Raw genomic sequence first — 12,769 nt, 5'->3', positions numbered from 1 at the left:
GATATACAATATGGTGACAGAGACCCTTACCTGCACCAAATGTAGATCGAATCATGTGTCTTGGAGCCAGACTGTCCTTGCACAACTGGGCTTGGCTCACAGATCTGAATTTCGGGGGATCCTCACACAAAAGTGAGTTATGTTTCTTTTCTCTCTTGCCTTGTCAAATAGAATTATGTCAATACTTATTACTGATGTATCTGTCTATCACCAAAGTTTGCGTGTGACCTGGGTGATCAGGCTTGTGCGGGAGAGAGGTCTCGGTAACAGCCCTACACGGGTTTTAAAGCAGCTGAGGGAGAACCACACAGAGGAGTGGCTGCATCGTGTAGCAAGGTACACCACAGAGTGTGTGGGCTTCCTTCAGCGCCCCGGACTGTTGCCTATGGCAATCCCTCAGCCTCCAGAGCCTGCTGTGGTGCAGAGCTGTAAGTGGCTCCTCTCCGTTTACAGCCAGGACATTTTGACAAGGCTGGAGGAGATCAAGGCCAGAATTACATCGATATATGGCACCATGCTAAAAATGGATTCAACAAAAAAGGTCAAACAATCTTTCTTTTTTTTAATAGGCTACTGATGGTATTATCCTCTGTCTGTGTTTTAATATTTTTCTGAATCCTGTTGACAGAAGCCCTATACATTGTGTGTGCTTCAGATCACCAAGAAGCTCGCCGGAACCGCCAAGGGTAAAGCACTCTGGCTCACTTCTGTGGGAAATGAGAATGGTCAGATTTTCATCAGTGTGCTGACCGCTCAGGAGGGAGCTGGCCTAGACATGATCGCAGCGGACTTGGTGAAGAGATACCAGCAGGCCGGTGTGGATCCCCTTGTTGCCTTATATGTGGACTGTGGCTGCTGTACTGAGGCAGGGGAGACCAAGCTGAAGGGCAGATTCAGCGGGTGACCTTATTGTAAGGCTGGATATCTGGCACTTCATGCGCCGACTTGCCCTGGGATGCACAACAGATGCTCATCAGCTGTACCCCGTCTTTATGCAACACCTATCAGCATGTATATTTGAGTGTGATGCAGCTGATTTAGCCCTGTTGCGCGAAGCAAAAAGACAACAGCTTCAGTCCCAGGGCATGTCTTCCGTTACTGATGGGGACATCAATAAAAATCTGCGCAAAAAAGAGCTGGCTCTGCATTGCCAGAGGAGGACCCGTGGTGAGGAGACCACCACTCAGCTGCTAGAGGAGCTGCTGCAGGGGCTCGAGGGGACCAGGGGCAACGACTCCCTCGGAGTTCCCCTGTTTGATAGGGAGAGGATGGAGCATATCTTGTGTGTCCAGAGAAAGCATGTCAAGTGCATCCAGGACCCACCAGCTGTTGCTCTATACTGCAAAACAAGGGAGCTCACAAAGGGAGGCGTGCGACTACCCACATACAGATGTGCCAGAGGCTCTACATCTTTAGAGTCTTTTCATTTACACCTCAACCGCTTCATACCAGGTTTGTGTCTGTCAGACGTGTTGGTTCATGTGTTGCATAGTCTACTAATGTATCATAATTTAATACTTAATAATCTACTTCTAGGGCAGTGTTTCTCAAACTTTTTCAGACCAAGGACCACTTAACCAATAAAAAAATACTCACGGACGACCTAACTCCCCCAATATCCCAAAACAAGATTCAAGATTCAAGAAGCTTTATTAATCCCGAGGGAAATTGAGGTGCAACAGTTCAATACAAAGAAGGAAGGATAAATATACACTAAATATAACTAAATATAAACTAGAATAAATACAATAGGCCTGCTTACTACTCCAACAGTATATTACAAATTACAGCCTAATAATAACAGCTTTATGTGACCTTCTCTATATCGCTCGTTCACACATTAAATCAACGATACAAATACAACTACGGATTCTACAAGCATTTCGTTCACATGCAATTTAAACGGTAAATGCTGATAGATTTTACACATCATATGAAACATAGATTACATTTATTACTGAGTTTATGTCCAAGCGAACAGAGAGATTCGCAAAATGCACCGCATTTATTACGACACAAACTTCTGCTGTGTATTTTCAAAAATAAAATACAGTAAAACTATGGTTGCAGGTCCAAGTTTAACAAGAATTTAACAATAAACACAAGGTAATTATTTACACTGTTACATTTACAAATAGCATTGTTTACTCACTCATACACTGCGTGTCTCTGTTGCTACCTAATGGGAGGAATGGTGCTGCTTGTGCTGAGACATCAGTGAAACAATGTCTGGATCCAAACTGGAGAGTTTTAGTCTCATATCACAGTCCACATTGATCCTGTTACGCTGCTTTGTTTTCAGACCAACAAGTGTAGAAAAACCAACTTCACAGTTGTAGGTGGTTGGAAACGGCATCAACAGTTTCAGAGCAGCGTCAGCCAGCTCTGGGTGCTCAGGCTGGACGTGGACCCAAAAGGCCGTCAACCTTTCTCTCTGAAAGTCGTCCTCACTGTCCCATCAGATGCGATATCCACAAGGCTGTCAACCTGTCTAGATGGGAGCTTGGAACTGACGTGTTCGATGTGCGTTTTGTCCCCAAATGGATTCCTGATCCACTCATAGCCTGCATCTAGTTCTGGGAAATATCTTCCCAGCTGAAAGTGAAGGCCTTGCAGATGTTCCTTGAAGGCTGCAACTGTGCCGCCGTCCAGCTCTTCATCTGCAACGAGGAGAAAATCCACAAGCGTCGGAAAACAGTCAAACTCCTGGCGATCCAGGCAGACACACCACAATTCCATCTTGAGGCGTGCGGCTTTAATTTTGTCCTGCACATTGAAGGCGGTGACGGCTTTTCCCTGCAGCGCTAAATTCAAAGCATTGAGTGCGCTAAAGACATCGGCCAGGTATGCCAATTTTGAGAGCCACTGGAAATCACAGTATCATTGGAGAGGGGGACCCTGTTAATTTCGTCGCTTGCTTTCTCCCCAAACAATACATTAGCCATAACCTTGGCAGCTGGTTTGACTAAATTCTCACCTATCGAATGAGGTTTCCCTGTTTTTGCGATGAGAAGGGATACCCTGTATGATGCCTCTGTAGCCTTCGCATTTTCCCCCGTCGCAAAAAAATGTGAGGGCGCCTTCCTCATGTGTTTTTTAAGTTCATCACGTTTTCTCTCAAACAATGCTAAAGGTTTCCCGATGTAATCCTTGTGTTTGCTCTCAAAATGACGCTTGAGCTTGGCGGGTTTCATCGCCTCGTTAGCCAACGACTCGTAGCACAAAACACAGTGTGGATTGGGATCCTCTTCATCTCTAGTCCAGAAAAATCCAAATTTTATGTAGTCGCCGTGATATTTTCTTTTCACTTTAGCGCTGGACTTCCCGCGATCAAGCCGAGTTTCACAGCTTTCAGCCGGGTGGTGGTTAGACGGCGAACCGCTGTCCTGGGACTCAGCAACGCACACAAAATCACTTGTCGCTGCGGCTGAACCACTTGTAGTTGCTGGATCTCCTGCATCAGGACGATGCACCTTGACTGTCACGTCAGATTTGTCATTTAATTTTCTTTTAACTGACCCTGTCTTTAGCCATCAATCCGTCAGTTGACAGCTCAAATTGACCGCGCAAATCATTTATGACGTAAGATCGTAACCTACGTAGCTACGAACCTACGTAGCTACGCTACATCTATGCTACACTCTATACTAGTCATTTTAAGACAGTTTGGGAAACACTTTAAACTTATAATATATTCATTTCAAATGTGACATTTTACCAAAATACTCACGGACCACTAGGGGTTGCTCACGGACCACCAGTGGTCCGCGAACCACTCTTTGAGAAAGACCGTTCTAGGGAGTAGTGCCAACAGTCTGAATTTCCAGATATACCTGCTGGAAGGACTGCGTAGGTAGAACCAGGACTGTGTTAGTGCTGCCTTGTCTACTGGACCATCTGCTTTGCGCAGCTACTCGGGTGACCTGCTTCGCTGCGTGAACAACAATTACGAGAAGCTGTTCGGCAGGAAGATGGTACCGGAGTTCTGTCCACCCTCACGTTACACCGGTAAGCATTTGTGAACACATTGGTAATTCAACTGTTTTAAAATATTTTATTAACTTTAGTAAATGATCCACTTTTCCTCTACTGTTTCAGGAGAGCTCATCGGGGTACAGTACCTGTTCAAGCAGACTGGTCAGGCACTGCAGGATATGCACCCTGATTCGGAGGAGACTGCTCACTTAATAGAAGAGCATGACCTGGAGGAAGATGAGGGCTTCTTCGACATCAGGGACGTCCCCACAGTGCTGGACCTGGAGGTCATTCAGGTTCCCGCCTCTCCGACTCCTGGTCCCTCCACCACCATAGCCTACCTGGCTCCCGGCAGATCCACCCTGGCTCCCGGCACATCCACCCTGGCTCCCGGCAGGTCCACCCTGGCTCCCGGCAGATCCACCCTGGCTCCCGGTACATCCACTCTGGCTCCCGGCAGAGCCACCCTGGCTTCCGGCACATCCAACCTGGCTCCCGACACATCCTATTTGGCTCCCGGCTCTAGTTCATCCACTGATGATGATATGCAAGCTGAAGAGGATGTGGTAGGTGTCAGTGTGATCAATTTAGAATATGTATGTATGTAGATATGAGACTAGCTCTTCATTCTTTTTTTAAGTACAAATGTACACACATTTGATTCTATCCCCAGCATCAATAAAGTGTCATTAAATGTCAGTGTTAGTGAATGATTTACATTGCTATTTTCTAATCTGTTTCATCGTTTGCATAGGCTGTTGATGACCAAAATGTTCCCGGGTACCAGCACGTGGACAGACTTGCTGAGTATCTGGTGGAGCTTCGGGGTCAGACCTCTCTGTGTCTCACCAACAAGCAAGCGAGCACAATCATTGCGCTGTGGGAGAGCCTGGACAAAAGTGACAGGCAACGGGTGGTCTATGCAGCACACCATCAGGAGAGACTTTTGAGTGGACGGTTCAGAACACCGAAGAAGCCCTCAAACACGCCTGGTGTGGAGAGCAGCACCCGTTGCATGTTATGTGCAAGTAGTGCCCCTGCTCAGTGGCCTGACTGCTGTCGGTTGGTGGAAGACATTTTTGTAAGACTTTGCAATCTTTACCCAAGCCCAGTAAAGAAGGGTCAGAGAGCAGTCTCGCGGTGGTCCTTAATTCTTAGGGACTACCATAACATCAGGCAGCTTCTTCTTGGGAACTTTATGGTGATGCAGGGTACAACGATTCAGCTGGTGGTAGTGAACCAAAACACCCTAATCCAGTGGCACAACAGCAGACAGAAGAGGCAGGAGCTCTCTGTGCTGTTCCAGGGCACTTCACTGCCTCCAGCCCTTCCTGAGTCTGAGAAGCCTCTTCAGGAGGCAAAACTCCTCCCTGCTGAACCCTTGGCAGCAAAGCAGGAGCATCACTACCGGCTGCCGGAGAGCACAGCAGGTCAGGTACGACAGAGGCATACAGCTTCTCGTCAGCTCCCATGAACCACCCTGCCAAAGGGGGCACAAAAAACACCTTGGCAAGTCTCACCCCAGCTTCCCCCAGCACCAGGACCTGTTCAGACACTTCTGATCAAACGAATATGTTTTGTACCGGTAGTCTTTCCTGTGTCCACAGTTCAGGGCAGCACCCCACACAGTGTCCCTGCCACCACATTGGAAACTGGGGCCACTCAAAAGAGGCAATATAGGTGAACTGAAGGTTCAAACACCTGCAAAAAGTGTGGCCAGTTCCGCACTGCTGACACTGGACACAGCCAGTACCGGGGCAGGGTGTATTGCCCGGTGTCTGAATCGCTTCCTAAACAGGGATGGTTGGAAGAAATGCGAAAGAAAAGAAAGAAAATTTCCCAAAATAATAATGTGTTGTAAATAGTCAATACTTGTAAATAATAGTTGTTTTTTAAATAGTCAATACTTGTAAATAATACTTGTTTTGTAGATAGTAAAAAGTTGTTAATTATAGTTGTATTGTAAATTATTTAAAACATTAGTTTAAGTACTGATATATATTATTCTGTGTTTACTGTGAATAGTTTAATTAAATCTTTCCAAAGTATTTATTTTTCTATGAACAAACAAAACTGGTGTACAGCAAATGTACAAGTGAGTGTTTTATTTATAAACAGTTTGTATAAAACAGCACATAATAATGATGGTGATGATGACGACAACATTCAATAACAGTAAGATCTAAAGTATAACGTTGCATAAAATAGAGTTGGTACTTAAGTACTTGAGTAAATTTAATGATAATAAACTTTATAGGTTATTTTATAGGTTATAGGTTATAGGTATAACTTTATAGGTATAGCCCTTTTCATACAGCACAAAGTGCTTTACAACAAGGGAAAATAAACAGAATGAACATAAAATCAGGGATAGAATGCCAAGTCAATGGAAAATAAGATGGTAAATAAAACACAAGATAAAATGCACAACATGTGCATGTTCTTAGTAACATTCCACTGGTTACATGGTATGTCATTTACAAGTTACTGATAGGCATTTTCCATCCATCCATCCATCCATCTTCTCCCGCTTTTCTGTCAGGGTCACAGAGGTAACAGCTCCAGCAGAGAGCCCCAAACTTCTCTTTCCCTGGCCACTTCAACCAGCTCTGACTGGGGGTTTCCAAGGCGCTCCCAGGCCAGCAAAGAGATATAATCCCTCCACCTGGTCCTAGGTCTACCCCTCGGTCTCTTCCCAGCTGGACGTGCCTGGAACACCTCCCTGGGGAGGCGCCCAGGTGGCATCCTCACTAGGTGCACGAACCACCTCAACTGGCTCCTTTCAACGTGAGGGAGCAGCGGTTCTACTCCGAGTCCCTCCCGGATGACTGAACTTCTCACCTTATCCCTAAGGGAGATGCCAGCCACCCTGCGGAGAAATCCCATTTCGGCTGCTTGTATTGCGTGATCTCGTTCTTTCTGTCATGACCCATCCTTCATGACCATATGTGAGGGTAGGAACGAAAATGGCCCGGTAGACAGAGAGCTTTGCCTTTTGGCGCAGCTCTCTTTTCGTGACAATGGTGTGGTAAAGCGACTGCAGTACCGCTCCCACTGCTCCGATACTCCGGCCCATCTCACGCTCCATTGTTCCCTCACTCGAGAACAAGACCCCGAGATGTTCATGACTTCCACGCAATGTTGATGAGACGTGTCAACCATGACAGTCCCTCAACACTCGGAGCCTTCAGCATTTCTGGGCGGATCTCATCCACCCCCGGGGCTTTGCCAGTGTGGAGCTGTTTAACTACCTCAGTGACTTCCCCCAGTGAGATTGGCGTTGATCCCCCTTCATACTCCAGCTCCGCCTCTAACATAGAGGGCGGAGTTGTTGGATTCAGGAGTACCTCAAAGTGTTCCTTCCACCGCCCTAACACACTATCAGTTGAGGTCAACAGCATCCCATCCTTACTGTACACAGCTTCGATGGTTCCCTTTTTCCCCCTCCTGAGGTGTCGGACGGTTTTCCAGAACAACTTTGGTGCCGACCGAAAGTCCTTCTCCATGGCTTCTCCGAACGTCTCCCACACCCGCTGCTTTGCCTCGGCCACGGCTGAAGCTGCTGCCCTTCGGGCCTGTCGATACCTTGCAACTGCGTCAGGAGTACCCAGGGATAACATATCCCGATGGCCTCCTTCTTCAGTTGAACGGCTTCCCTGACCACCGGTGTCCACCAGGAGTTTCGAGGGTTACCGCCCCTTGAGGCACCTAAGACCTTGAAACAACAGCTACCCGCCGCAGCTTTGGCATTGGAGGCTTTGAACACCGCCCACTCTGATTCAATGTCCCCAGCCTCCACAGGGATGCCTGAAAAGCTGGGCCTGAGCTGTGAGTTGAAGGCCTCCTGGACTTGGGATTCCTCCAGACGTTCCCAGTTCACCCGCACTACACGTTTGGGCTTACCAGGTCTGTCCAGAGGCTTCCCCTGCAGAGCGACCCAACTCACCACCAGATGGTGATCAGTTGACAACTCCGCCCCTCTTTTCACCCGAGTGTCCAAAACATGCGGCCTCAGGTCCGATGATACGATAACAAAATTGATCATGGACCTTCTGCCTAGGGTGCTCTGGTACCACGTACACTTATGAGCATCCTTATGTTTGAACATGGTGTTTGTTATGGCCAATCCATGACTAGCACAGAAGTCCAGTAACAAACCACCACTCCGGTTCAGATCAGGGTGGCCATTCCTCCCAATCACGCCCCTCCAAGTGTCTCCATCATTGCCCACGTGTGCGTTGAAGTCTCCCAGCAAGACTAAGGAGACCCCTTCAGGAGCCCCATATAGGACAGTCAGATTTTTCCCCCCCATAACCTGCAGGCGGAGGGAGGCGACCCTCAAGTCCACTGGGGTAAACTCCAACAAAGCGGCACTCAACCGGGGGCTTGTGAGTATCCCCAAACCCGCTTGGCGCCTCACACCTTGTGCAACTCCGGAGAAGAATACAGTCCAACCCCTATCAAGAAGTAAGGTTTTAGAGCCGACGCTGTGCGTAGAGGTGAGCCCCACCGGATCCAACTGGTGAAGCTCCACCTCCCGCACAAGCTCTGGCTCCTTCCCCCCCAGAGAGGTGACATTCCACGTCCCCAAAGCCAGCTTCTGTCGCCTGAGTCTGGTCCATCGAGACCCTCTGCTTTCACTGCCACCCTTCTGGCAGCGCACCCGACCCCATCGATGTTTCCCGTAGGTGGTGGGCCCGCGGGACGGGGAAGCGGAGGTGTTGCCCACGTTGCTTTTTCGGGCTGTGCCCGGCCGGGCTCCGTGGCAAACCCGGCCACCAGACGCTCGCCGACGAGTCCTCCTTCTGGGCCTGGCTCCAGAAGGGGACCCCGGGCTTCCTCCGGGCCGGGTATCCTCGCTTTCAGGTATGTTTTTCATGAGGTCTTTTGCCTTTTTAGGCATTTTCAGTCCTGGTAAATGTTGGAGGTGTTCTCTGATGTACATGAGGAGAAGTTTCATGATGAGGCTTGGCAGTGGAAAGATCCATTACCCAAGGCATGCGATGAGCCCTTAGCAGTGGGCATTCCAGTCCTTCAGGAAGGTAGGAGAAGAAAAAAAGAATCATTACACATAGAGAAATTGCTGTCATTGTCAAAAATTGTTAAATTCAGCACTACATATGTGTAATAAATGGTATCAACCCAAAAACAGCTGCAATAATTAATGAGAAATAATTGAGCATGGGAATGGCTATCATATAGTTCCACCATAACGTTCTAAGCCCTTGTAGGCCTACACATTTTCACAATTTATTATAATTAATTAATGGTAAGAGGTTAAGTACATTTTGCTGATAATACTTTTACTTAAGTAAGGTTTTGAATGTAGGACTTTTAGTGGAGTGTTTTCACAGTGTGAAATTAATACTTCTACTTTTACAGACCATACCATAGTTCCCTACTGACCCAAAGCTTTTATAATTAGCAGAGGATGGTTTCGATCCATCGAACTCTGGGTTATGGGCCCAGCACCCTTCCGCTGCGCCACTCTGCTCACCTCTTTTAATAAATCATTTTGAATTGTCAAAATTTGGTTTTTGCGAGTACATTTCTTCAAGTTTCCAAATGTGTGAACCAGATGTTTTCACAGGAATGTGAAGTAGATATCTGAGAGAGACTTTTAACCTCCTCAAGAAAAAAACAAAATCCAAAGTAAGAACTGAGTCAATGTAACCATGTTGAAGGAACTGGGTTTTTTCATTTTGTCCAAGGTTTCAAACTGGTATCAGATTTTTTGCATTTCCCCCACATCAGTGTGAATCAATAAACTCTATCAACACTGGATTTGGCCATGTAACTGTCACAGACTGCTAGTTTCCCCAAGTTCATGTTTGACTGAAGGTTACACTGAAAAGCACCATTTGTCAGAAGTGGGTTTTGAACCCACGCCTCCAGAGGAGCCTGCAACCTGAATGTTGAGAATATCAGCCAATAGCATTCGCGGCTTCAGCATTAGTTAGCCAGTCACATTCACAGCTTCAACATTCTGCATTTACCCCCAGCAATCATCTTCTCCACCTTCAACATTTTGACCACTCACGGACGAGACAAGGGGAGTTGTTGTTTTACCGGTGATGTAAAGATAATGGACGCCATCACAATTATTAGGTTTTAAAGCAGAGACCGTGGTGAGTAATTACTACCGTGCTATATGACATGGCTTAAAGTATAGAAGTAATTTGTCCTGTTTAATTTAGCTCTTAAAGGTACAAATGCTCGTTCTTGTTAGCTGGCATTTGCTAACAGTTTCTGCCGCATACTCAGTTAGGCTATGAATACAGCATTTCGCTAAAAAACAACGTTTTGGCTATGAAGAAGAACATCTTTACCCAATAAACCCTTTCTATTCAGATTTATAAACAAAATATTGGGGTTGTCAAATGTATCATTAAGAGCAAAACCGTGACCTAACGGTATTTACTACATTATTCATTATATTATCCACCACACTCTATTCACGTTTTTGTAACGTCTTATGTAAAGGTAAAGGTATTATTTAATTTTTTAAGTTTAGTTTTTTCACAACGTTTTACTAACGTTATATGAGTGCCTGGTGGTTGTTCTGTGGTCACCATCCACTACAGTTGACCAAGAAGTGTTTTATATATCTTATATGACTTACAAAACCATGTGAAATACAATAAGGGACATGTGGTCAATAACAAAATGTTATTTGTATCAAATAAATTCATTATAAAACCATTCTAACTTACACTGATGTGTCTGTGACAGGGCCTGACATTTTAGGGGTGAAATGTGTTTATTAAAGCATAAAACATGCTGAGATGGCGTGATATGTGCTTCTCATAGTTAAACATGTCCTCCTCATGATTCATTGTTCAGATTCAATGATAGGATATATATATTCTTATAGGAATACATATTTATAATATTATTAATATATCATTTCAAACACAGATGCAATATAACCTAGGAAGTCGATTCCCACACTTTGTTTTTTATAGGATTATATATTACAAGGTCTCGCTTTAATATTTCAGCAGGTCGTTTTAATGCATTTAGAAAATGTTCATGCATTTATGTCACCAAAGGCGATGGCTTGAAAATCAAAAATCCACAAGGCGATGACAGACTCAGACTGGATGTCACGTCTGAGGAAGTTTGCCAGCAATGGGGCCTGGCCTACAGGCAAGCTCCCAGGCAGAAGAAGTGGTTTTTGCTATATATTAATGTCACAGTATATTGTATTCATTCTGATTTACTACACCCATGAAAATCAATTATTTAATCCATGTTTAATTCAATCAAATATACAACTATTATTTTTAGATTGCGAAATGTTCAATGCAGAATCATGGACAGCAGTCCTTGTTTGGTCAAGTGAAGAAGTGTGTGTGTGGATTCCACACTCAGAATGTAACACTGGTCAATTAAATACTCAATTTGTGTGTGTGTGTGTGTGTGTGTGTGTGTGTGTGTGTGTGTGTGTGTGTGTGTGTGTGTGTGTGTGTGTGTGTGTGTGTGTGTGTGTGTGTGTGTGTGTGTGTGTGTGCATGCGTGCATATCAGTACACAAACTAATTGCTGAAGTATCTACTCTGTCATGGAACAACAGCCGACCGGAGCATGAATTGCCCAAGGCGCTGTGCAACCGGGTTCAGCTGTAGGGCAGCAGAGTGCAGCACTGGGACACGTGCTTGGAGCAAGTGGTCATAAGCTGCGATCACCGTTGAATTTGTCAATGGTATTTGTACAGTTATTGACATTCATAAATTGACCTTAAATATTTGACATTTACTTCACTGAATGATATTTTGACAATATAGTCCTCTCATGACACGGCCCTTTGCTTCATTGCTTTTCAGTTTACCAAGCAAAGATTTGGTGAGGCTGTCTTCTTCTACGTTTCACTGTAGGCTAGGATATTTGCGCGCCAACTCGTTTAATTCATTCTTTCAAATATGATTATCTGGCTGAAATCAGGGAAACTGTCAAGTGGAACGTCTCATGACAAAGTTGTTAGTCATGAAGGAGGAGAGGGACCAAGAGAGAGCGAGGATTTGGAGGCAACAGAGACAGAGAGAATAGGAACGAGTCCGAGAGAAGAATATGAGTGGGAGTCAGGAAATGATGCGCCGGATGAAACCAAAGAGGAGGGAAGGAGATGGCAAAAAAGAGGTGATGAGGGTGAACACCAGACGGGGAAAAAAATAAGGAAATCTGATGAAAATGATCTGGGTCTGGGCTTCACTTGGATCGGCGATACAGATTGCCCAGAGCCTCAGTGCTTGGTGTGCAGTGAGGCTCTAGCAAACAGCTGTCTGAAGCCTTCTTATCTCCGTCGTTACCTGCACACGAAACATGGCAATATAAATCAAAAGCCCCTCACATTTTTTAAAACAAAGTTAGAGGAGTTGCAGAAGAGCCCAAAACAAATGCAGTTTCATTCATGCGTTGGGTCTACAAAAGACACATTACGGGCTTCATATGTGCTCAGTTACAGAGTAGGGAGAAAGGGGCTGCCGCACACAATTGCCAAAGACGTGTGTTGGCCAGCGGCCAAAGAGATGGTGGAGTGTATGATTGGAGAGAAAGAGGCAAAAAAGTTGGACATGATTCCTGTGTCCAATAACACTGTGTCGCGCCGCATTGATGCCATGTCTGAAGACATCCTGGCTACACTAGTCAGCCCTGTGAAGAAAAGTGAGTTTTACTCTCTGCAATAGACGAGTCTACAGATGATGCAAATCTGGCCAATCGTCTTGTGTATGTCCAATACCTTTTTGAAGGAACGGTACAAGAAGATTTATTCGGCCCCTTCTTCTTCTACGTTT

This window comes from Eleginops maclovinus, chromosome 23 (assembly GCF_036324505.1).
Source record: "Eleginops maclovinus isolate JMC-PN-2008 ecotype Puerto Natales chromosome 23, JC_Emac_rtc_rv5, whole genome shotgun sequence".
Classification (NCBI taxonomy): Eukaryota; Metazoa; Chordata; class Actinopteri; order Perciformes; family Eleginopidae; genus Eleginops; species Eleginops maclovinus.
Note: the sequence above shows the minus strand (reverse complement) of the source record.